Source organism: Serinus canaria, chromosome Z (assembly GCF_022539315.1).
Source record: "Serinus canaria isolate serCan28SL12 chromosome Z, serCan2020, whole genome shotgun sequence".
NCBI classification, from domain to species: Eukaryota; Metazoa; Chordata; class Aves; order Passeriformes; family Fringillidae; genus Serinus; species Serinus canaria.
In genome coordinates, this window is record NC_066343.1 from 55,063,076 (window position 1) to 55,088,608 (window position 25,533).

The following is a 25,533-nucleotide window of genomic DNA, read 5'->3' on the forward strand; positions in this document are numbered from 1 at the left end:
TGTGAACTACCCAGATTGGGTGGGGGGTCTGGGGAAGGAGATGCACCCGATGCTGAAGGAATACACTTCCCCAGCTGGTGAGAAGCCCTCCCCCTGCCTTGAAGAGGGAGAGTCTAATAGTGCAGCAGCAGAACCTACAGATATTACAACTGTTGGTTTCCAGCTGAACTGCCGAGGCAGTCACAGCCAGCAGCAGTTCCCCTGTAGAAGCAAGGAGATCTAAGACAAAAGCAGAGCACCCAGACAGGGGAGGGCCCTCACAACCCACAGGGGAGCCAAGACGATTGCAATCATCACGGAGTCCTGGACATATGAAAGTCTCCATAATCTACACAAAGACATTGTATGATGGGGACATGAGGCTTATACAACCTGGCTACTTCAGGTCTGGGATCTTATGGGTACAGGCGTCCAGCTGGATGGTAGTGAGGCAAAGAATCTTGAACCTTTGACTCAGGACTCAGGTATCAATCAGATTTTTGTAAGGGAGCCAGGGTCCCTTTCCCTCTGGGAGTGGCATTTAATGTGTCAGAGAGAGGTTTGTCTACAGGGAAAGAATGTAGATTCTGCAGGAGCAGCACCATAGAATGCTCTGGAAGAATCTTGAGGAAGGGATCCAACAGAAGAGAAGTGGTGGTATTGGAGGTACTCTTTGGGAGGGATGGACAGCATGATAATGACCCCCGACCAGGTCAGGTTCACAGAGCAAAAGCTGTGGAGTCTGGTAAATCTAGGGCCATCTCAATACACCACTTTGCAACAATTAATGCCGATACCAACCAAGAGACAGGGGGTTCTGCTGCAAACAAGCTTAGAAATTATAAAAGTATGATTATTAAAGTATGATTAGAAATTATGATTATGATTATTATCAGAAAGTATGATTAGGAATTATGAAAGTATGATCAATGTTCCAATGCAGGCTCATGTCTCTGCTGTGGTCCAAGAACTCAGAGAGGCGATAAGGGACATGAGGGAGACGGTGAGAAGGAGCAACTCCCATATTGCACCAGTGCGAGTCACAGGCCCCCGAGTCAGAGCCCAACGTTCCCCAGATAGAGAGAGGATACACCCCATGGGCTGTGACCTGTGGTTCTTTCTGCGGGACCATGGGGAAGACATGGGAAGGTGGGATGGAAAACCCACTTCTGTCCTGGCAGCACGGGTGCGTCAACTCAAGAAGGGAAGCACTAACCGAGGGAATTCCTCGGTTGAAAGTGAAGGTAGCCTCAACCTCCCATGACCGAGCTGCTGAGTATGATCTGTCAGATCCCCTTGAAGGTACCTCTACCATGTATGCCCAGGAAAGAGATAATAACCAGGGTTAGATGGGCCCTGCCTCTAGCCAGGGAGGGGCACAGGAAAACCGGATCTTCTGAATGGTGTGGATCCGATGGCCTGGCACATCAGAACCACAAAAATATGACGCCTTAGTTGATACTGGTGTGCAGTGTACCCTGATACCATGGGGACATGTGGGGGCAGAACCTGTTTCCATTGCCGGGGCGACAGGGGGATCACAGCAATTGACCCTGTTGGAAGCCAAGATGAGCCTGACTGGGAAAGAGTGGAAGAAACATCCTATTGTTACTGGCCCAGAAGCCCCGTGTATTCTAGGCATTTCTCCGGAATGGCTATTACAATGACCCAAAAGGACTCAGATGGGCTTTTGGCATAGCTGCTGTAGAGGCAGAAAACATTAAGCAGTTGAACACCTTGCCTGGACTGTCAGAAAAACCATACAGTAGGTCTCCTGAACATGGGAGAGCAAAGGGTGCCTGCCACCTCAATGGTGCACCGCCGGCAGTATCGGACGAATCGAGATGCCATGACCCCCACCCACAAAATGATCCGAGAGCTGGAGAGCCAAGGGGTGGTCAGCAAAACCCATTCACACTTTAACAGTCCCATCTGGCCTGTGCGCAAATCTGACAGAGAATGGAGATTGATTGTGGACTATTGTGGCTTGAATGAAGTGACTCCACTGCTGAGCGCTGCTATGCCGGACATGCTGGAACTCCAGTACAAGCTGAAGTCCAAGGCAGCAAAGTGGTACACCACCATTGACATTGCTAGCTCATTTTTCTCCGTTCCTCTGGCAGCAGAATGCAGGCCTCAGTTGCTTTCACATGGTGGGGCGTGCAGTATACCTGGAACTGACTGCCCCAGAGGTGGAAGCACAGTCCCACCGTCTGCCATGGACTGATCCAGACTGCACTGGAAAAGGGTGAGGCCCAAGAACATCTGCAGTACATCCATGACATCATTGTGTGAGGGAACATGGCAGTGGAAGTATTTGAGAAAGGAAAGAGGATCATCCAGATTCTGCTAGAAGCCAGTTGTGCCATCAAGAAGAGCAAAGTAAAGGGACCTGCCCAAGAGATCCGTTTCCTGGGAGTAAAGTGGCAAGATGGACATCGTCAGATTCCTATTGAGGTCATCAACAAGATCACCACGATGTCTCCACCAACTAGCAAGAAGGAAACACAAGGTTTCCTGGGTGCAATAGGCTTTTGGAGAATGCACATTCCTGAGTACAGTCAGATCGTGAGCCCTCTCTACCTAGTCACCCGCAAAAAGAACGATTTCCACTGGGGCCCTGAGCAACAACAAGCTTTTGCCCAGATCAAGCAGGAGATTGCCCATGCAGTTGCCCTTGGCCCAGTCAGGACGGGACCAGAGGTGAAGAATGTGCTCTACTTTGCAGCTTGGAACCATGGTTTGTCCTGGAGCCTTTGGCAGAAGGTGCCTGGGAGACTCGAGGCCAACCACTGGGATTTTGGAGTGGAAGCTACAGAGGGTCCGAAGCCAACGACACTCCCATAGAAAAGGAAATCTTGGCTGCCTATGAAGGAGTTCAAGCCTCTGAGGTGATTGGCACGGAAGCGCAACTCCTCCTGGCACCCCGACTACTGGTGCTGGGGTGGATGTTCAAAGGAAAGGTCCCACCACCCACCACACCATTGACACTACATAGAGTAAATGGATTGCTCTGATCACACAGTGCACCCATATTGGAAAACTGAATCGCCCTGGGATTTTGGAGGTAATTACAAACTGGCCGGAAGGTGAAGACTTTGGTCTCACTGATGAAGAGGAACAAGAGCAAGAGACATGTGCTGAAGAAGCTTCACCATACAACCACCTACCACCAGAGGAAACACGCTACGCTCTTTTCACGGACGGTTCCTGTCGCATTGTAGGGATGAACTGGAAGTGGAAAGCAGCCGTACGGAGCCCCACACCACAGGTTGCTCAAGCCACCAAAGGAGAAGGTGGATCAAGTCAACTTACTGAACTCAAAGCTGTTCAGCTGGCCCTGGACATTGCTGAGAGAGAGAAATGGCCAAGGCTCTACCTTTACACTGATTCATGGATGGTAGCCAATGCTCTGTGGGGATGGCTGGAGAGGTGGAGAGAGGCCAATTGGCAGCGTAGGGGAAAACCAATCTGAGCTGCTGATGAATGGAAAGACATTGCCACTCAGTTGGAGAAGCTACCTGTGAAAGTCTTCCATGTAGATGCCCATGTCCCCAAGAGCTGAGCTAATGAGGAACACCAAAACAACGAACACGTAGATCAGGCAGCAAAGATAGAGGTGTCAAAGACAGACTCAGATTGGCAACACAAGGGAGAGTTATTCCTAGCTCGGTGGGCCCATGATACCTCAGGCCATCAGGGCAGGGATGCCACCTATAAGTGGGCACGGGACCAAGGGGTGGATCTAACCATGGACAGTATTTCTCAGGTTATCCATGACTGTGAGACGTGTGCTGCCATCAAACAGGCCAAGCAAGTGAAGCCCCTGTGGTATGGTGGGCGGTGGTCCAAATACAAGTATGGGGAGGCCTGGCAGATCGACTACATCACGCTGCCCCAGACACGCCAAGGCAAGTGCTATGTGCTGACCATGGTAGAAGCCACCACTGGATGGCTGGAGACCTACCTTGTGCCTCATGCCACTGTCCGTAACACCATCCTGGGTCTTGAAAATCAAGTCCTGTGGAGACATGGAACCCCTGAGCGGATTGAGTCAGACAATGGGACCCATTTCAAGAATGGCCTTATCAACACCTGGGCCAGGGAACATGGTATTGAATGGATATATCATTTCCCCTATCATGCACCAGCTGCTGGGAAAGTTGAACGGTGCAATGGACTACTTAAGACTACCCTGAAGGCACTTGGGGGGGCAATTTTTAGAAATTGGGAAATGAACTTAGCAAAGGCCACCTGGATGGTCAACACCAGAGGGTCCATCAATCAAGCTGGTCCTGCCCAGTCTGAACCCCTGCAAACAGTCATGGAGATAAAGTCCCTGTTGTACACATGAAAGGTATTTTAGGAAAGACTGTTTGGATTACTCCCACCTCAGGCAAAGACAAACCCATCCGTGGAATTGTTTTTGCTTAAGGACCTGGTTACACTTGTGGGTAATGCAGAAAAACCGTTGTGTACCAAAGGGAAACCTAGTCTTAAGTGAGAACTGTGTGTAAGGTTTCGTTGTGATGCAGATGGAAATAGAATAAGGGGTGGATAATGTTCCAGATTTCAAGGCAAGATGTATTCTATTACCATCTGTATGGCAGTTGTCTTGTGTCAAGTGGGCAATTCCCCTTATCTCTCTCCCAGAGTGATCATCATCACTCCTCCCTTCAGGAGACATCTGCTGATAACAGGCTATTGAATGTCACTGCATGACTGATAAGAACTATAACATCCCATTGTGAGATGCTCTGCCCAGAGGGAGGAGCCAAGAATTGCTACCCAGATATAATCTGGAGATTCTCTCTGCCCAGAGGGAGGAGCCAAGAATTGCTACCCAGATATAATCTGGAGATTCTGACACACAATCATGTTTTTTTTCCACTGGATTCCCCAGAGGAACAGCAGCTGCTTCTACTTCCATGGATCTGCAGAGGAAGAATACACCCTTTCTCTACAGGACCCCCCTGCTCCAACAGAACCGCACCTGACACTTCAGGAGGACTGCAGCCACTTTTCCAACTGGACTGCTACCAACACCCTGACCAACAGGGTGCCAGGTTGTGTTCTGACTCTGTCAGTGTTGTTCTAGTGTATTGCATTGTTTTATTTTATCCTTTTATTTTTTTTCTCTTCCCTATTAAAGAACTGTTATTTTCTGCTCCCATATTTTTTGCCTGAGAACGCCTTAATTTAAAATTCATAGCAATTCAGAGGGGTGGGGAGGGTTTGCATTCTCCATTTCAGGGGAGGCTCCTGCCTTCTTTAGCAGGCACCTGTTTTTCCAAACCAAGACAGGAATACATCAGTACAGCAAAATTCTTATTGTGAGGAAATTGAGCTAGCAACAGGAAGATCTTCTTGCACGTAGTATTATGAGGTTAAGGAAGAGCAGACCACACCTGCCCTCACAAACTCTGCAAAGGACAGTTGGGACGCACTTACTGATGTGATTTCCTAGTGAAATAACTAAATTGTTCTGCAGATTTTCAACTTTTGATTGTGGCAATAAGTGCAACTGCTATATTTATCTGCATTTTGCTGCATTGAAAAAAATACCTGATGTAGAGAGTTTGGCATAAAAGTTTCTGGATTTAAAGTTTTGGCAGAAATATACATGAGATTTGTTTGTGGTTTAAGAGAGTGCAGGTGATACTAATGAAGACCGTTGTAGCCAGTTACAGACATATAACAAAGCCTTGGAAAAGGAAGCCTGTATTGAAGTCCTGAATGTTCATTAGAATTTTGGTAAAATGAAGCTATATTCTCTGTGTCTGAGATTGTATTTGAAGCTTTTTTTAAAAAATAAAAGTCCAGTAAAAGCATGTGATAGCAGTCTTGTAGCTGTTTAAATCTAGAAGTTATCTTCTACAGTTAGGTATTCACAAAAGATGGCCAGTCCATGTATTTTCTGAGAGAAAGTTATTGGTTTCAGTGTTTTGGTTTAGTTTAAGGGATTTACTCTGGGGTGGGTTTTTGTGGTTTTTGGTTGGTTGGTTGGTTTGTTTTTTTGTTGTGTGTATGGTTTTTTTGGGGGAGGTGTTGTGGGGTTTTTCTGTTTGTGTTTGTTTTGGTTTTGTTTTGTTTAATTTGCTGTTTTGGGGGAGTTGGATTTTTGTTTGTTTTTTGGGGGGGGTTTGGTTTTCTAGGGTTTTTTGTTTGGTTTTTTGTTTGTTTTTTGGGTTTTTTTTGGGGGAGGGGATTCTTTTGTTCTTGTCACATTTTTACTTTATTTGCTTATTTATTTATTTTGCTTCAAACTGTTTTAGCACAAAATAGTTTGATCACATACTTCTACTTATTTCCAAGCATGACATTCTAGAGATTAAGACAATGAGACTCTTTATTTTGTGCACATTGTCAGGTAATACACCATGTTTTAGTAGATTGTTTCCAGGTTAAACAATGAGCATTCCAAAGTACCTCAGCAGTGCCGAACTACTCGTAATTATAGTCAGTCATGGTTACAAGAAGTTCTTTGTTCTGCAAACGTTTCAAATTCTGTACTTCAGAAAATTTATTGTGTCAAATGAAACATAATATTGCCTTCTCTATTTGGCAACAGATGCTGCTTGCAGGTGCTTGCAAATGAGCTTTTGATTATAGCTTGCCAAGACAAATGTAATTTTGGTGGTATTCCTATTCTAGTTTTAATTTAGGTTGCATTAAATTAGTTGCTGGAGATAGTTTCAAGCAGAAAAACTTAAAATACAAACTAAACTGGATTAGTATTGCAGTTTACTTGATAAATAACTATTCAATTTATTTCCTTGACAATTGTTTGGTCACGTTTCCTTAAGGTTATTAAGTGGTTGTATTTTATTTCCTTTATTAGAACACTGGGCCATTTTGATTGGTGATGAGGCAAGCAATTATTCTGGATGACATGATCTAGATACATCTTTACTAGAATACTAAGTTATCCACAGAAACAAATTACAGTTTATTTTACTCAAAGCTGATAACTGTCATAAAAGTTAATCTTTGCTACTTCTATTGCATTTATTCAACAGACTGATTATTTTATTACTATTTACACTGACTGTAAAACTCTTATAGTTATCAATTTATATTACATTTTGCAAAAGAGCAAGCTTACAATGCTACTACTTGTGTAAGTAAAAACTGACACACCAATTGCAGTGGTGTGTAAGTTTTTATTTGAATGGGCAGCATGCTTCTATTTCAGTATAATTTTTTTTGGTATTTGCGTCTATTGCACTCTTAAAAGGTTTTGTTTTGTCCAACTCATTGGAATGAAAGTTTTGTTGGATTTGGGAACATATTACTTCTATTCCTACAAAAGTGAACTGCAACACTACAAAAACAAGGTGATTGTCTTGTTGTATTTAAAAGAAGAATCCAAAGACTGGGGTTAATTTGAATGAAGCTGCTTAACAGAAAGGGAGCAAATGTGTGTCTCATAATGGAGAGGTGAAACTCTTCAGCTAAGCTGAATTCAAAGTTAGTTAGTCTATTCAGAATAGTTCTCCTACCTGTTTTGCAAAATAAAAATTCATCTAGACTTTATCAGATAGTTGCCAGATGGCTCTAAATGCAGGAGAAGCCCTGATTGCAAACAGCAGCTTAGTTTTAATGCTCTTTGCTTATGAAGACTAAGGCTGCGCAGTCAATACATTCTTTGAGAGCAAGCTTGACAAAAATTCTGTAACTGGATCAAAGTTCCTTGTATATGACAGGATTCTGGCAACATTGCATGTAATCTATTATTTGGGAAGACAAAATATTGAAGAACTGGCGAAAGTATAAAAATAATACCATAATTGCATATGTGAGGGTCCCAGCAGAATTCTGCTAAGAACAACACAAATTTGAATGTAAATTTCCCTTTACGGCTAGAACTGATGTGGGCAGTAACAACAAAGCTGAATTTAAAAAACATTTTCAAGTCTCTGGACTGCTAATTTAAGAGATGATTAACTAGGAAAGCAAGCTCTCATGTAAGGGTTACAGTTCAAGAACACTGAAGCTGAGAATAACAACTGTGTCTTGACTGTTAGTCAAACAGTGTCTGCTCTACATCAAGAAGAGTGTAGCTGCAGCAGCATTCAAATTTTATAATGTAACACAGATATTAATTTCATGAAATATTACATCACTACATCAACTGTGAGTTACTGTGAGAGAAGCAGCACTTCTCAGAAAGCCAAGCCACATAAACCAAAATAAAATGGGGGAGTACAGACAGAGCCCCAGAATGATGTACAATAGGAATTGTGCTTACAAGAAGAAATCTCCTATACTATGCCAGGAACATCTAAACCAAATCAGTTAACTCCATGTAGAACTACCTGGAGTTAGATGTAGGCCTTCACCTTAAATCAAGAGAGAGTTATTTTACTCAAGACAAATTAATTCCTGCTGAAGTCCTTTTCCTTTGGAGATAAGACTGTCTGTGGGGCTATACCAGGGATGAAACCATCCCACAGGACTACTGCAGCATCAAAGAAGTGCATTATCATAACTGCTGAACAAAGTTAACTTTGCAACAATTTAGCAAGGTTGTTTTCAAGCTGCTTCTATTAAAAAAAAAAAATCTGGATGGTTGCCGACATGCACATAATTCTTTAAGAAGACACAAACCCAGTGCCAATTCTAAAAAGCAAGAGTGCCTAGGAAAAAAATAGACACTGAAATAATTGAACTCAAGCTGATGTGTTGCCTTCTCAAATGACTGACATGTGGTTGCAGTCAGAACTCAAATTAAGAAGCAAAAATGAAAAATATAAATGTGAGGCTTTCCAGTGAACATGCATATGTATGGCAGGGATTAGGTTTATAGGAAAAAAAATTTCAGATATGGATGTTTGGCAAATTATTAGCAAACACAGTTGCCTGTAAGACAAAACTCAGCTTATTCAGACCAAAAAGAATATTTTTATTATATTAATGTCAGTAATATATTTTGCCACAAAACAATTTTGTTTCAAAGATCTATGCCTGCTTTTTGCATAGCTAAAGCAATCCTTTGATTTCCTGACAGTAGTAAAAGAGTTGAAAATTTCATTTTTTATGGAGGTTATTTCAACTAAACTTAAGCAGTAAGTAATCATGACAATGATTTATTAATGTTATATATGACAAGTAGATATTAAAGGAGATTGGTTTTGATTCTAATCACTATTTTTTAAATAAAAATTGACAAAGGATAAGACAGGATGTGATAATTTTTAGAAAGTCATTTTCTCCTTTTTGGCATGGTGATACACAAGGAAATTCAAAGAGCATTATACTGTAATTATATGTTACTCAATACACAGAAGCACTTCCATATCTTTTAGTAGACTATTTTTTTTTAAATTATGTTGCTATGATGTTAAAATCTCAGCCCATGTATTGTACATACAGTAATTAATACAGTAAGAACTCATTGTGTACAATATCAGAGAAATACACTTCTGCTTCTATAATAGTTACATTTTAGTATTGATTTCTTCAGCCAAAGTTATTGATATTTATTCACGTGCTATCCCATTTCCATCGGGCTTTCAACACACATGGCTAGTTTATAACATAATCTGAGATAAAGATGCTAATCCTGCAACTAAATTTTCTCTAGAGTGTGGATATCAGAGAAATCTTAAATATGTGGGTTAAATAAATGTCTGCTGAATCACACAGACAATATTTCCTAATTTTAGTGTCACTTTAGAGAATCACAAGAGAAGAATACAATGATCTTTCATAAGATATTGGATGAATCTTAGGTAGTCCCAGAAATTGCTGAGAACCCTCAATAAAACTGTTTTCATTTAATGAAAGTGACTATTCAGACTACTTTCCTCTTCCAAACCTTTCTATGAAAATTGCATTTAGTTTAGATTTGCTAGTTAAGTATGCACACTGCTACAGACACCTGTAATTCATAAGAGAAATGAAGCAGTGCAATCAGATGTGGAGTGGTGCAAGTAATAGCCAAAAATTTTCTTGATGGCATGTTAGGTTGGCTGCATTTGCCACTTTTTCTATTTCACTGAAACTTCCTTTTAGTCCTATGAAGGAAAGAAAAGCAAAGAATCATTTTCAGTAAATTTATTTATGGCTAAGATCCCTTTCTGAATAGAAGCTGGCCAAATCATAGGAGTTTAGTGTTTAATCAGATAGAAAACTTAGTATATAGAGGCAGGAGGAATTTAAATTTAGCAGCTGCTCTGTGCCAAGTATATAGTCATTTTTCTTCAGGGAATTGGTTGAGTCCAGAAGCATTGGCAATGGGTAAGGGGAAACCTATTTTGCTTCCAGCTGGCCAGTCTATGACTTTATAGCTCAGAGGTTTAAAATATTATGCTGCCTGATGTGGGATGATTGCCTGATGACCAAGTGTGAAGTTGGGAAATAAAAATTACCTACTCTGACAAAGTTGTAATATTTGTACAGAGATTCTGATCTTGTTACCAGTATTATGAAAAAAACAGTCAGGTATGTTTAATTTAGTAAAATAACAGGAATAAAGATGGATAAGGAGTATATCACACATTGTAATTTAAAAGGAAATTGCTGTTAATTACTTTTATGTTTTCCAAAATGGGTAAAAAGCAGTATCCAACCATGCAGTTAATTAGTCCAAGTTAAATTTGACTGTGTTTTAAAAAAATAATTTGGGTTAAAAAAAATAATTTGGGTAATCTAGATTTCAAAGGCCTGTGCACCTGTCAGAAAAGCTGAATCTTAATGCATAATCAGCAAGAGGAGAGCCCTTTCCCCATTTTCAGCTGTAAGAACTTCTCAATTGCAAATACATGCTGCTTAGAAACTACTATCAAACCATCTGAATGTTTCAGAAAAAGCTTGTTCAAAAGCAAAGATAAGAAAAGTGAGGACTCTGAGTTTTAAGACAGTACTTTAGCCATAAGACAGGATCAGGTTAGTGGGTTTTTTATATAGCAAAGCACTACTTGATAGAAAATAAAATAATTAAAGAGTAGCCTTGCCTACATTTCCAATACCAGCATCAGTACAGTTTACATTTTTACCTATATATCATTTCATGAAACAAATCTGTATTTAAATCTGTGTAAGTAGACCTGACTAAAACAGTATAATACTTTCAATATGAAATTATATTGAAGTCACTAAGCCCACGAGATCTTGGCAGCTCATCTACAGCAAACTGATTTTTTGTATGTGCAAAGTTTTTTAACAAGCTAAGAGCTGGATTGGATACACATACCACTAGTAATGCACATATTTACCATTCATATTCTTAATATGTCTCAGAGGTCAGGGGAAGAATTCACTTTCTACTCAACCAGGATCAGAGAGGGAGGCAGAATGAGAATAGCCATGATATATTGCTGATCCCACTGCTAATGGCTGTTTATTGTCAATATTGCTGATCAGTGTCACTGGCTCATCTGAGAATACTATCAGATTTCATAAGTGTAGTATTAAATACTTTATAGCCAATAAAGCACAAACAAAATGGTATCCTTTTCTATAGCTTTTTCATATTGAGTCAAGCAAGATTAATTTCTGTCTTTCATGTAAAATATGTAATGAAAAAACTGGAGGAGCCTCTGAGAGGCTTAGAGGCCTAAATGTTAGCAGGGGGCAGAAGACACTTCAGTAGCAATGCATGCATCCAGGCACATTTACTAGGACATATGTAATGTTTATAGCACAAGCACAATGATGATTTTTGTAATTAAAACATTCATAGTATCTAATTATATTTAATAGAATGTTCATTTTGTCATCCAGAGTCCTGTTCTCAAAATTATTCTTTTCTGCACATCATAGTTCAGTCAATTCCCCAAATTCTTGATTTGAAAAAAAATCCACAAACAAACAAACAAACAAACAAACAAACAAACAAACAAACAAACAAAACCAAAAAAAAACCAAAAAATCCCACTTGGTTCCATCCTTCTTAGCAACAATAAACAGATAACTTTTGATCTTCAAAACTACAGTTGTACTTCAGAAGAATTACACTAATGCACTTTACATCCCATCTTTGGTAAGAAACCGTGTAGCTAGTAAGTAATTATTTTTGTGATTTACTGTAGAGTACAGTGTGAATGTTGGGCTGAAAACCTGCTTGTTCAAAACGTTTTACATTTGGGCATTGCATGCTTCTGAATTTCTTTTTTTCATGAAGTCTCAGAGAAAATCTTTGCAGAGACAGTGCACAAAGTGAAATCCCTGGTATTCTTTCTTTTGTTTCATCCCCCAAAAGAAAGACCCCAATAGAAAAGTATTCATTCATGTGCAAAGCTGAGATTCTGGGGCAGAGCAAGAGCAAAGGTTACCCCTTTACCCTCCCCCAAGCCTATTCAGAGAGAATCCCAATTCTCACCTCTGAAAGTCAGATATACTATCTGGGCATAGAGAAAGAGAATGGCCCAGGGACAGCTTTTGGAGGATGAGAAATAGAAACATCCTGTGTCTAGACTTTAAATAGAAAGGACAGGCTATACCCACAGGTGATACTTAAAAATATAACTTCAGATGTATGGGCCAATGTTCAGGGAATAAGCAGCCCTGCAGTGGAGAAAATAGCTGTAAATATATTTTTACATATTGTACAACATTTTTGTAAATTTATCAAAAAATTCTTTGGCCTTAAATTTGTACCACCTGTAGTGAAGATGGATTATTGCATGAATTTAAACTGAGTTATGCAGATCCTTGAATTATGAAAAAAAAAAAAAAAGCTTAATTACACTTCCCTTGCAGTCCCACTTGATCAGCTATGAAACAACAATGATATCTGGTAAAGCACAAAACTAAATTTTCATTTCTACACTACTCAAGTACTAGTTGGCATGGGAAATAGGCAAACATCGAAGATCTGCTTTTAAAGACTGCCGGAAAAAAATTTATCATAGATACACAGTTGCAGGTGGGATATCTCTGTGCTCTTTATGTGTTTACCTGAATTTTTTTATAAATACAGTGTTAAGCTGGTGAAATACCCAAGCTTCATACAGAAGATCAGTATGGGAAGAGTTAAGTAAAGTGTATAATTAAATCTATGCAGAAAACTGTTCTTGCAATAATTTATACAGAAATTTATTCTGTTTATTGTCAGATAACCTAATATATGAGTGAAATTGTGTAGATGCAACTGTGGATGCAGTGAGCTAAAAATAAATGTGCAGAATTTTCTCCATGTTTGTAGATTTCTTTAGCTGTTACTCCATTTGCTTTGAGTACTTTTATGGTCGAGAAGTCTCCAGATATAATATTATTTTAAAAGTTTACAAAAATAATACACAGAAGTTATTGCCATTGATTGAGTTTCAAGCATGGTGGGAATACAGAGAGGGGGTGGTTGTGGATTTTTTTTGGTTTTGTTTTGAATAAAAGAAAAACTGATGTTAGAAGGTAATATTCCAAGAACTCAGAAGATTGATGCAAGAACCACTGTGAATCCATTCCAGAGTTTGCAGTGATGAACACATAAAGGATGAGGCCTCTTTTGATCTGGTTTTATCATGTAAGAATGTGTATGTACAAACACAGGCTCAAGTTGCTCTTCCTTTGCCTCAGGCATCTGTGAACAGTCCCACACCACCATCTTCATATCGCTGAATGATTTTATGGTTATTTTACGTTAAAATACCAAACTGATAGCATAGACTCTATAAGTCACTTTAATAACAATATTAGCATCTTGAAAGATTTGGAGAAAAACTGAATATTATCCTTTTGCAGTATAATTTGCATATTGATGTTAATGATCCCCTGATGGCTCTAGCAGGAATAGTATGCCAAACCCAGTTCATATTTCAGTTCATAGATTGTGCCCAAAATATAAGCCCATAGCTAAGAAAGGTAATCTTTTGACTCCTTAGAAACAATATTTTATTTGTGATTTTAATGCACGGCTGAGTTTTCAGTAAATGTGAAAAAGATACTTTTGATGCTGGAAAACTTACATTGTGACCTTTGATCTTATATTTCAAGTCCTTTACTAAAGTTTTATCTTTAGACTGTAGCTGCCTCCTTTTACCAAATAACAAAGAGAAATGTATGCAACACTGAGTGTACTTCAAGAATACTTAAGAGCAATAACAATATATTCATAGCACTAATTACTATGAAGGTGTTTAATAAATCTCAAGCATCATGGCATTTGCTCTTTCTCTCAAGCTTCATATGAATGTCAGAGGTTTTGAGAGGTTCATTTGACAAATAGCTGTGGTCATTACTAGAGGACCAGTAGCTGCTCTTTTCTGCAACTTCTTTTTATAACTGTTCTCTCATAGGAGATCACTGGTTGGTCTCACAGCAGAGCAGCTAAATATATGTACGCTCCTGAGCTGCTCCAGTGTGAAAGCCTACATCACAGTGGATTCTTTTCTATGTGTGTGAATGCCAGTGTATTGCAGTGGGAACTAGTGGGAAGTGGTGGGTGGCTTTACGCTATTGCTCTTACATTAGTACTGAAGAGGTTGTTTTTAACATAAGACCAGTTGCTGGATCACAGAATCACAGAATAATGAGATCTAAGATCATCGAGTCCAAACTATGCCATAACACCTTAACTAGACTATAGCACCAAGTGCCACGTCCAGTCTTTTTGTAAACACATACAGAGATGGTGATTCTACCACCTCCTTGCGAAGAGCATTCCAGTACTTTATTATTCTTTCGGTTAAAAACTTTTTCCTGATATCCAACCTATGCCTTCCCTGACGTAGCTTGAGACTGTGTCCTCTTGCTCTGCCAGTTGCTGCCCAGTGGAAGAGACCAACCCCCACCTGTCTACAACCTCCCTTCAGGAAGTTGTAGAGAGCAATAAGGTCACCTCTAAACCTCCTCTGCTCCAGGTTAAACACCCCCAGCTCCCTCAGTCATTCCTCACAGGGTTTGTGTTCCAAGTCCCTCACCATCCTCGTTGCTCTCGCTCAAGTGTCTCAATGTCCTTCCCAAACTGAGGGGCCTGAACTGGACACAGCACTCAAGGTGTTGCCTCACCAGTGCCCAGTACAGGGGAAGGGTGACCTCCCTGCTCCTGCTGGCCATACTGTTCCTAATGCAGGCCAGGTCATACCAAAAGATTCATCTGGCCTGGATTTTGACTCCAAGAGCAACTACAAGGAGATAACTTGAGTTATCTGGGCAAAAAAATGGGACAAGTATATATGGCAGTTCTCCTTTCTGCTCACCAATCTGCATTGTCTAATCACTTCCAGGTTAGACACACAGATGAGGGTCAGAGCACCTACTACTACACAGACCAGCTTATGCAAAACCAGCCAATCCTAAATAAGTCACAAAAGGGAAATGCTGGACTTTTTGAAGTGGCTTTAATAAACTCCTTCAAAGCAGAACACTATTTTCCATATACACAAGATATTAGTGCAGTGATAATCCTGTAAAAAATGAAAAATGAAGTTACTTGTGAGGTAAGAGGAAAGAAACACATTTGCTAACCACATTAACACATCTTACAGTACTCAAAGCAAGATTTTGCATTTTGGAGTGACAAAGAAAAGTTACAAGGGGAGAGGTGAGTACTGGGATTTTTTTTCAATTCTTTCTCAAGCCATTCTCTTAACAGAATGTATGAAAGATATTTCCATTTATAAACTATTGCAAGACAGTGTGATAGAAAGAATGCCAGAAAACCAACTAATTTAGACAAAGTTGTAATCTGTGTCCAAAGCAGTATCCAGAGTACGCTCTAGAATCTCTAATAAATCTTTTCCACCTATACAGTCCAGGAATATGGAAAGTCCAAATTTTTCCATTCAAAATAAATCTGTGCTCATTTCATGATCCAGTTTTACCATCTCTGACATTGGTGTATGTGTCCACATTTTTATATGAAGCATATCAAGAAAAGGGAATCACCACATGGTTCAGCAGATACTAAATGAGCAGTCTGTGATGTTCATCAGTGCTCTCCTTCAATTCAGAAACCAAACAAGTCACTCAGGCACCAGAGACCGAGATGCCTAATTCTGCACTAGGAGTGTCATTCCTGGAGCTGAATGCCAGACTGCAAAATGCTTCATGGTAATAGCCAGGTTTTCCTGTGAGTTAATTCCAGATTTTTCATTCTAAAACCAAAATAACTGAATTCTTATGTATTTCCCAAGATTTTCTGCACAGCTTTTATATGTTTCTGTGTACACTAATCTTTGAGGAATACCATTTGCCAATTTTTTTCATAGAGATTTTCCACATACACATTTTCCACATATTGTATAATTTGTCTCAGCTTTGCTCTCTCTAAGTCTCACAGATTGTTCAGATCTTATGAACAACTTTCTCTGGAAATAGAAAAATAGCAAAATGAGAATACACAGAAAAACTATAATACATATAGCTGGGAAAGGCTCCCTTTAAACATGCCTACTGACCTAATCTTTCTGGTATCTCTCTCTTGACTTGGAAAGTTGGAAATAGACAAAGCAGGAAAAACTCTGAAAAAACCCCAACTCCCTCATCTGCTTTATCTATTTTTTTTTCAGTTTACTATTGTTCCTGTACTTGTGTGGAACTTTACTGAATTTGTGTTCTTTATTTTTAATATGTTGATCTTAATGAGGATAGCATCTGGTTCATCTTATTTGCCGGCAAAATTTGAGGCGACCATTCTGCTACAGCATTTCCCTAATCAATTTGATGAGTATAAGATTCCTCATACCAGGTTTAATAGATAATTAATCTTACCCTTCTCACTGTCCATCCCTCCCAAATTTTGAGCAAGTTTGGGGTGTTACTCTCACTGCATTCATATTCTCTGATCTCTCTGCCCTGTCTCATCTGTGTTCACCAGGGAGGAAATTGGCCTGGACATTATGGTGGATGTCAAGTTCACAGTAAGTTTTCTAGTTTTATTTCTAAATCTAAAACTAAAATAATTGGCTAGTCAGTTTCACAGGGTTATGCAGACATAAGGGGGCTGGCTTGTGTGAGGATATGCCCCACATCAGTACAACACACAGGGCTGCTTGTGGGGGTCCTTCTTCGGCAAGACTTTTCTTATTTAAATGAAGACATTCTTGGCAATATTGCTTTGCTGGGCAGAAGTAGCCTCAAAGCCCTACTTGAAGCCAAATGCATCACTGTGAATTTTGTTTTAGAGCAGTCATCAAGAAGAGCACAATTCAAAAGGGATGCATTTTCCAACTGAAAGTACACTTTGATATGCATTCTCCCTCTGAAATGCAATGTGCCAGGCACAATTGAGTATACATAGCCTGGGGTCGTCTCTAAAGGTGCTGTTAGATCTCCTTCTGCAAGGGAAGGTGAGATTTGTAAGCAGTCTGAATTCAGACTATTTATAAGGAAAAATGTGTGAAAGACACTGGATCCCAATAAACCATTATCTTTAAGTACCCCTAGAATCTTTTATTTCTGGGGACTAAAAATGAAGCCCTTATGCTCATCAAAAACTTTTCTCCATACAAGCACATAAAGTATAGCACATATAAATGCAATCATTACTATTTTTTCAACTCTATGGTTAATTTAAGTATTTTAATTATATACAGCACTTAAATTTTACAGTGTTTATGTGATTTATAACATGATTTTATATATAATTCTTAAACAGGTTTATTCTCTCCACAAAAACTACTAGGATGTTTCTAAATAAGGTAGGTTACAGTCTTCAGATCTTCACTGATCAGGTAAAACTACTTGAAAAAAAACCCCACCAAACCAAAACAAACACACTGTTAAGCATATACATCCAAATGTTCAGGTAATAAAAAGCTCATATAACAGAAACACTGCTAACTTTTTGCTTTGTCTACTATATGTATTTCAGTAAAAAGCAAGATTTCTGGAATTCACCCCAAATACCTCCAAATATATCTCCCAATTCTAAATTCAAGTTCAATATGAATATTTATTTTAAAAAAAGAGAGCACTTTCCAGTCTTAAAAGTTGTTGGCTAACATGTTAAAGGATTCAAAGGCCTGAAGCCAAGACTGCTTTAGCTACTTACGTCCATGGTCAGCAAACACTAAGAAACTGGTTTAGACATAGAGTAATATGCTTTGTGCTCAGTAAGTTTGTAATCCTGCCCAGAGCTCCTGAGACATAGTTGCCCAAAAGGTTTATACATAGTTCTAGAATTCAGAGTAAAATTACTGTCCCTCCTAGAAACATTTCTAATTGCAGCAAAGAAACATTTATACTAAGAATCTGTGTATGACTTCCTGTGTATGTTTCTTTTCTAAAAAGTTGCAGTTCATAAAATGTATATATATGGATAATATTTGGGGTAAGGACTCTAAAAAGAGGCACCAAATGAGCTCACTATTTTTATCTGAGTGAGGTTCACTCTGAAATATTGTTTTATACAATAAAGCAAAACAGTTAAGTCAAACTGCAATGGTAGTTCTGTCAGAAATTCTAATCACAGACAGGAATTTCTAAAGATGAGCCAAAGCTTTTCCTGGTAATAGACCAGTTTTGACTGGTATATATACACCAGTGGGCTTAGGCAAGAAAATGTAGTTGTCTGGAACAGGGAATAAATAACTTGTTGGTCTGAGCAAGCAGCTGGGTTTTGTGAAGTCCATATATCTTTGCTTTGCTGGATTTAGAGCAGGGAGTTGAATCCATGTGAGGACCCTAACCAGACAGTGATAAGCTGTCTTTCTTTTTAGCTTGATGAGTATTTATTCAGCTATACACAATGGAGCAGATCCAACCACGAAGAGGCCAGTCTTCAACACCAGAATAGTCCCCAGCTCAGCCGTCAGACAGCAACGTGAACATTCCTGAGTCTGATTCAGGCAGGGTCGGATTTGAAGGCAGGTCTCCCAAATCCCCCGAGGATACCATAGCCATGAGGCAGTTGGCTGTGATGTGTGTCTGTCTGTTCAAAAGGTTATTTGGTTCTGATGAAGAATGTGTAAAAAAAAGTTTCTTCACGGTCTGTCCTTTCAATAGGATAGACTGTCCCAGTTCTCTGTACGAACCCCTGAGTTTGCAGAAAAGGTTGAGCAGAACCTGTTACATGGATAGGTGATGTGACTCAGGTACACCTGGCTGCATCTGAGCAGGTCGTGCTGGGCGGCTTTTCCATGCGGACATGGCACACAATGATTTGCTACAGAAGCAGGAACTATGGAATGTTAACAAAAAATACTCTTCTAAGTATTAGAAATAGACGTTTTAATGAAGTGGATGTACCCAGACGCACCCACCAAAGCGGCAACTGCTCACGCACGAACATGATGAGGAGGAAGAAGAGTGGACCTGCCTCCCCGGGCGTCCCGGCGCAGCCAGCATCCGTGCGCGCCCCGGGCGCTACCCGCGCTCGCCGACGCAGGATGGCGCTCTCCGTATGAGCAATTAACCCGGGGGGAGCAGGTTGGACATGCATTTCCAGATTAAAGTGTTTCTTTCTGAATGCCCCTATTCCCAAGGAGCATTGATTTCATAGCTCCGGTTTTCAATGCAGTGATACGTTCTACTACACCCCTAACCATTGTTATATTAATTTGCCCGGCGACGGTAAAAGGATCTCTCAAGTAGGCGTTCACTGTGCTGTTTCAGAATGAATAGTGACAAAGATGACTATTTAGGACGTTGTGCTTATTTTGTTAGAGCTGCAGTTAAAAGAATTTTCACATACTTGTATACAAAATGTAATTTACCTACAGTATTGCTTCACATTCAAAGTAATTGTATACAGTTTATTTGAAACGAAGAATGCCAGCCACGGCTCTGATTTCACCATCTCACAGGGCACAAAGCCGGCCCCTGCTGACCATCAGACTCCTGCTGACTGTTTGATTTGCAGGCCGATCCTGCTGTTTCGATGCTCGGAGAAGTCCCGGAGTAGCTGTGCTCTTGGACCTTTCTCTGCAATCATTTCACAGTCCAGCCAGCTCTTAGAGAATCACCAGAAGTTGCAATTACACCTACTACCTCCGGCAAGGGAGGAAAACCCACACTGGCACCATTTGGGAAATACAGTTAGCAGAAGCTTGAAACCTTAGAACCTAGGTTTAGGAAGGATTTTCCCCCCCCCCCCCCCCTTTTTCTGTTTTTTCGGCAATCGGAAATTAACTTGGTTAGAGGGCGAGTGGGAGTTCCAGCCCACTCTCTCCGTGTGACCATCTCGCGGGCAGCGCTGGCTTCCCGGAGCAGGGGCGGTTCGCAGGCCGCCAGCTGCCCGCTCCCATGCGCACCTTCCTGCCCGGCCAGGCGGGGAGGCGACGCCGCGGCCCTGGCCCCCGCAGCAAATGAAACTGAAAGCGCTGTGCGAGCAGGGCCGGGACCCCCGGCGTCGGCGCGACGCTGGCCCGGCTGCGGCTGGCCGCCCGGGCTGCAGACACTGCCTCCCCTCCGCTGGGAATGGTGTTTGAAAGGTTTCCTTTTATTAACGCCTCTAACGGGGCGCGGGACGAGCAGCGCGACGGCAGCAGGACGATGGCAGCAGGGGGTCACCCAAGCTCGCCGCCCACCGGCAGCACCCGTGCCCGGCGCCTGCCGCCGGCATCCCGTGGCTGCAGCTGCGGCTTCCCTCAGGCGGCTCTGGGTGAGGGTCCCGCCGCCCCTCCCGCTCCCGCGCCCCCGGCTGCGCCCCTGCCCCCCCGCCGCCACGTGACGGGCGCGCATGCGCGGCGGTTCGGGGCACATCTGCAGGCTGACGTCAGCGGGCCCCGCGCCGTCCCCCGGGCGAGGCTGCCAAGGCTCCCCCGCTGCCGCCGCGCTCGGCTTGGCCCGGCGCCGGCAGCCAGAGGAGGTCTGGGGCTACTTCAACCAAACTTTCCTGAGTCCTTCCTGCTCTGCCTGCCTCCCCTCTGCTCCCCCTCTCTTTCCCCCCTTTCTGTCTCCCGGTCCCCCCTCCCCCCCAACTCAGATGATATTCACATGGTATTTTGCACAGAGGAGGCTGCTCAAGAGGAGGGCACCCACCCCCACCCCAATATAAGCCTGTTTTTCCCTCCTTCCTCCTCTCCCCCCCCCTTTTTGTTGGAAAGACAAAATGTGCAGGGTGATAGCTTCGGTGAATTGATGGCATCCTTCCTCCAGCCAAGCCAACCCGTTTTCTAAAAACCCCTTTAGGAAGGCTAGAGAATTTTATTCTGTTGGAGAATAGGACCCTGATGGTTGCTTGCACAGAGGGGAAAAGCAGAGAGGAATACGGGAATCGTCCTGTGCAATCTCTATTGTTTGAAACTTACTTTATATCAGAAATTGAAGATGAAAACGGTAAGGAAGATTTCACGCTATTCAATGAAACTTTTTGCTTTACTTGTGTCCCGAATAATGGTGCGTGCAGGGCTTTGGGGAGCGGGGGGAGATTTATATTGCATTAGGCGAGGTGCATTTGGAGTAATTTCAGAGAGAAACCTTGAGATGGGGGAAGGGGGTGCGAGGATTTTTCAACCGATAAGAGAGGTGATTGATGAAGTACCATCTCGAATACTGCACTTTTTTTTTTTAAAGAGTTTTTTTTTATACTTTGAATACTAAGTCGTTGGTAGAAGCAGAAAAGGAAAAACAAAACCAAACCAAAACCAAACAACAGATGAAAACCAAAGCAGCCCCCAAACCCCAGCGACAACCCAGGGCTATTCCGGATTGCTGCTGAGTTGAGGACGCCCCGCTCTCGGCCGTGCCGTGTCCGGCGGTGTCCGCTGCCGCGGTCAGACAAGTGCACACTTTGTACCGGGGCTTGGAGGGTCGGAGCGGCCGCCGTCCCGCAGCGATGCCGGCGGGGATGTCGGGCTCTCGCTGGGCTCATCAGGAAGATGGAAGCGTGTGGTTTTGATTTACTTCGAGCCGCTTGGGATTTGCCAGACTCTTAACCCCGCGGACTCGTGTTTGTCGGTGTAGGTCTGTCTTCGCAGTCGCCCAGGGTTCAAAGGGACTTTGTTTGGTGGGAGGAGGTAAGTTGGCTCTCGCTCCCCGGCGATGTGGATGCGGATTTTGTCTTCGCTACTTTCTTTCATTGTTGTACAAGAGAGAAGGGAGAGAGAGGGAGAGAGTCAGACTCTTGTTTTTATTTGGGCTGCCGGTGCAACGCGTTTGGGCCAAACGCCAAGTGTCTGGGTCACACGCGTTTTATCCAAATAGATTCAGCGCTGCTGTCTGGAAATGGGCTGCTGAAAGTTAACTTTAGGATCAGCTCCACCACAGCAACCAGACTCTCCCCTTCAGCCTCTCTAGGGAGGACGGACTTTTTTTTTTTTTTCCTTCTGATTTTTTTTTTTTTGAGGGATGTGTGACTTCCAATTTTCTCCACTACCAGTGTTTTTAACTCTGTGTGTGTGCAGACGTGTACAGATAATGTGCATGTGTGTACGTGTTTAACTGTGTGTGTAGCCATGTATTTTCCGAGCCTGTTGACTTTTCGTTTTGGGGGTGGGGGGGGTGTTGCTTTTTCGGTAGATGCAGTGACAGCTGCCCCCACGGCACGGCCGGCAGGGAGCTTGGGGGCTGGCGGGGGGGTTCATACGGTGGCGGCCCCGTCGTACGTCGGGGCCCGCACAGCAGTAATTTTACTCCTCACGCCTCGGCTTCTGGTTAATTCCCGGAGAGGAGGGTTCGATCTTTTCCTTTTGTACGTGTTCCTCTCCCCGCCACTCCCGGCCCCCCTTTTTCACCGAGCTCTTCCCGGCGCAGTCTGCGCGTCGCAGTTCTCGCCTGGGGAAGCTCCCGGGGGCACGGCTAATCCCCGGCTTTTGAAGCCCTGCGAAGTTTTTCACGGCCAGCCGCGATACCTGTAATTGAATTTGTGTGATTGATGCCCGTCCCCCGCCCCGTCCCCTCCAGCCGCCCTCCCCATTTCCTTAGCAACCACTCGTAGTGCCGGGCGGGCGGGCGCACGGCCGCCCCTGCCCGCGCCTCACCGCGGGCTCCCGCCGCCCGCACGGCACGGCCGCGGAGGGCGGGAAGGCGGCAGGGGCCGAGCCGCCGGGGCGGGGGCGTGGAGGACAACCCCCTGTCCCGCCCGCCGGGGCGGCGGGTCCCTTTCCCGGTCGTCGCTCTCCTTGACCCCGCCCCAAGGCGTAGTAGCGGTCTAGCCACTGCGATCCGGCGGTGCGGTGCGGTGTGTTTGTTTTCTGGCACCGCGGCCGCTAACGGGAGACCTCGGCGCTGCCGCCGTCGAGCGCTCCGGAACCCACCAGTTCTCCGGTGGACGTCCCTGGTCTGAAGGTTGTCTTTGGACATCGGTCTTACATGCTGCCCTGTCGTAAATCTTGAGCTACCTTCAGGTTAAGTGATGCCTTTAGTTGCCCAAGGCACCTCTGTTGAGATGGAGGCTCCCATGGTAACTGCTCTGAGCAGTTAGGCTAGTCGCCTCCTCGTAGTCCGCTTTGTCACGGAATCATATAGGTTGAAGAGGAATTCTAAGGTCATTGAGTCCAACTTGTGACCAAACACTATGCTGTCAATTAGACCATGGCACTAGACCAGTGCCATCCAGGCTTTCCTTAAACACCTCCAGGGACCGTGACCACCACCTTTCTGAGCACCCGGTTCCAATGTCTAATCACTCTTTCTGTGAAGACATTCTTCCTTATGTCCAACTACCCCTGGTGCAGCTTGAGGCTATGTTCTCTCCTGTCACTTGTTGCCTAGGAGAAGAGACCGACCCCTGCCTGGCTACAGTTGTCAAGAGTGATAAGGTCATCCCTGAGCCACCTTTTCTCCAGGCTAAACACCCCCAGCTCCCTCAGCCATCAGGACTTGAGCTCCAATAACTGTGACCTTTTTTCTCCTCACTGAGTGTCACTGGGTGGGAACCTCATGACACCTCTGACAGGACTGCCATGGTTATCAGTCTCTTCACAGAAATGCCTGTGCCATGCAACTGTTTCATCATTGGCATCAGAAAACATCTTGTACTATTCCTTTCCTGTTTGGCAGAACTCTTAGAGTTAGATGGGATCTGTGGTTTTAGGTGGTGGTTGAGAACATGGAGCCACACCTATGTTAACCAGTGGGTGAATGTGCAGTTCACCACGATACACTAGAAGTTTCTTGTTGTAAGCTTAATATTGACTGAATTTTGCATCTTAACAACAATCTACAGGCTGGCATAAAAATAGGCTGCCAAAGACAGTGCGAGTAAAACAAAAAGGGTATAGAGTCCAGACTTTGATGTTCCTACCACATGTCATACTAATTTTATCTTGAAGTCACCCGAGTGCTTCATCATTCACATGCATAATCATTCTTTAATTGGAAACATTAATATAGCTTCATATGGTCAGCTTGTATCCATGGTCAAGCTGGCAATAAATATTTATGAAGAAGAGGTAGAAAATTCTGCTGAAACTTTCAGAAAGCTTGATATGAAAGGAGGTTGGTCTTCTGTGAAGCTTGAAATGAGGGAGACCACTTCAGAGACCTCTGCAAGAATACTAGACATCAGTGACTGTTTGACACTGTTGACTAACATATGTTTATGGTCCATCATGTGGCTGTTGGTGGGTAAATAATAAATAATGTTACTAAATAATGGGTACTGTTAATTTATGTCCAGTCTTCTGAGATGTCTAGCTCCTTAGGTACTGCAGTTTCAGGAGATCCTAATTTTAGGATAACTTTTTATCAGCCTAACAGTCTGAACATGAGCTCCCTGTTAGGATATTTTGGCTAAGTAGAAGCTGTAAGGCAATATTACCTCTATATATGGTGGTAACAAGCCATAACTGGACTACAGTTCCCAGTTCTAGTGTCTGCAGATAAAAAGGGATGCTGGTGAATTGGAAACGATTCAGAGAAAAACTGCAGAAGTATTCAGTCATCTGGAAACTGGATTATAAAGGGTGAGATAAACCAAAGAGGTTGAGCTTCTTATCAGGAAGTGTCCAGAGATGCTTGTATCAGATTAGAACTGTGCACACAAGGAAAAGAAACCAGCTCATTAGCAAACGGGGATAAAGCAAGATTCAGTGACAAGAATTTGAAACGATACATTCTCAGATTAGAAATAAGGCACATTACTTATTGTACTAATATAGCTGAAAGAATATGGGCTTAATTATGTATCTTCAAAACTTGCAAAATTCTAAGAATTAACTAAATATTAGCTAGGAAATAAAGGTTTTACATGCAAACAATGCAAATGCAATGCAATGCAAACAGAGCCCTTTTTTATTAATGTGCTTTGTGCATGGCATCACAAAGTCTATGCTTCCCCAGGAAAAAAATACTACTAAGCACAAAGCATGTTTGCAAAGTATCTTTTAGTCTCTTTACAAACCTGAATAAATCCTGCGTTCTGCCTTGAAGTATTTTTAAAAGGTCAGATTAACCTAATTTGCACATTAGTAATTAGATGGGTTTGAAACTGGCTAAGATGTTATCTAAATATTCATTGCAATGTTGGTAAGTAGGATTTGGGTGATGATTTTTTCTTAAAATTTTATGTTACAGCTCTTTATAAAACCTTCATAAAGAATCCACTAGCTGCAGCTGTATTACCTGTCTGAATGAATGTTGTAAATAATTTTATTTTAAATATCAAAATTTTAGAAAGGCAGATTTAACTGGTGCATGTGCAAGTGACTCTGTATGCTTGTCCTTGTTTTTAAATGGTGAACACCTCTCCTTCTTAGGTGTTCTGTTTCTCCATTGTCTGCTTCA

At 42.4% G+C, this 25,533-nt stretch overlaps 1 protein-coding gene across 1 annotated transcript in view; it reads left to right on the forward strand.

Annotated features, from left to right (window-relative positions):
• The first annotated feature begins 20,902 nt into the window (after window positions 1–20,902).
• ADAMTS6 (ADAM metallopeptidase with thrombospondin type 1 motif 6) overlaps window positions 20,903–25,533 on the forward strand; it is a 146,515-nt gene continuing 141,884 nt past the window's right edge. Inside the window, exon 1 of the mRNA XM_018923209.3 lies at window positions 20,903–21,144. The gene's annotated coding sequence lies outside the window, so the exon portion shown is untranslated. The remainder of the gene's footprint in view (window positions 21,145–25,533) is intronic.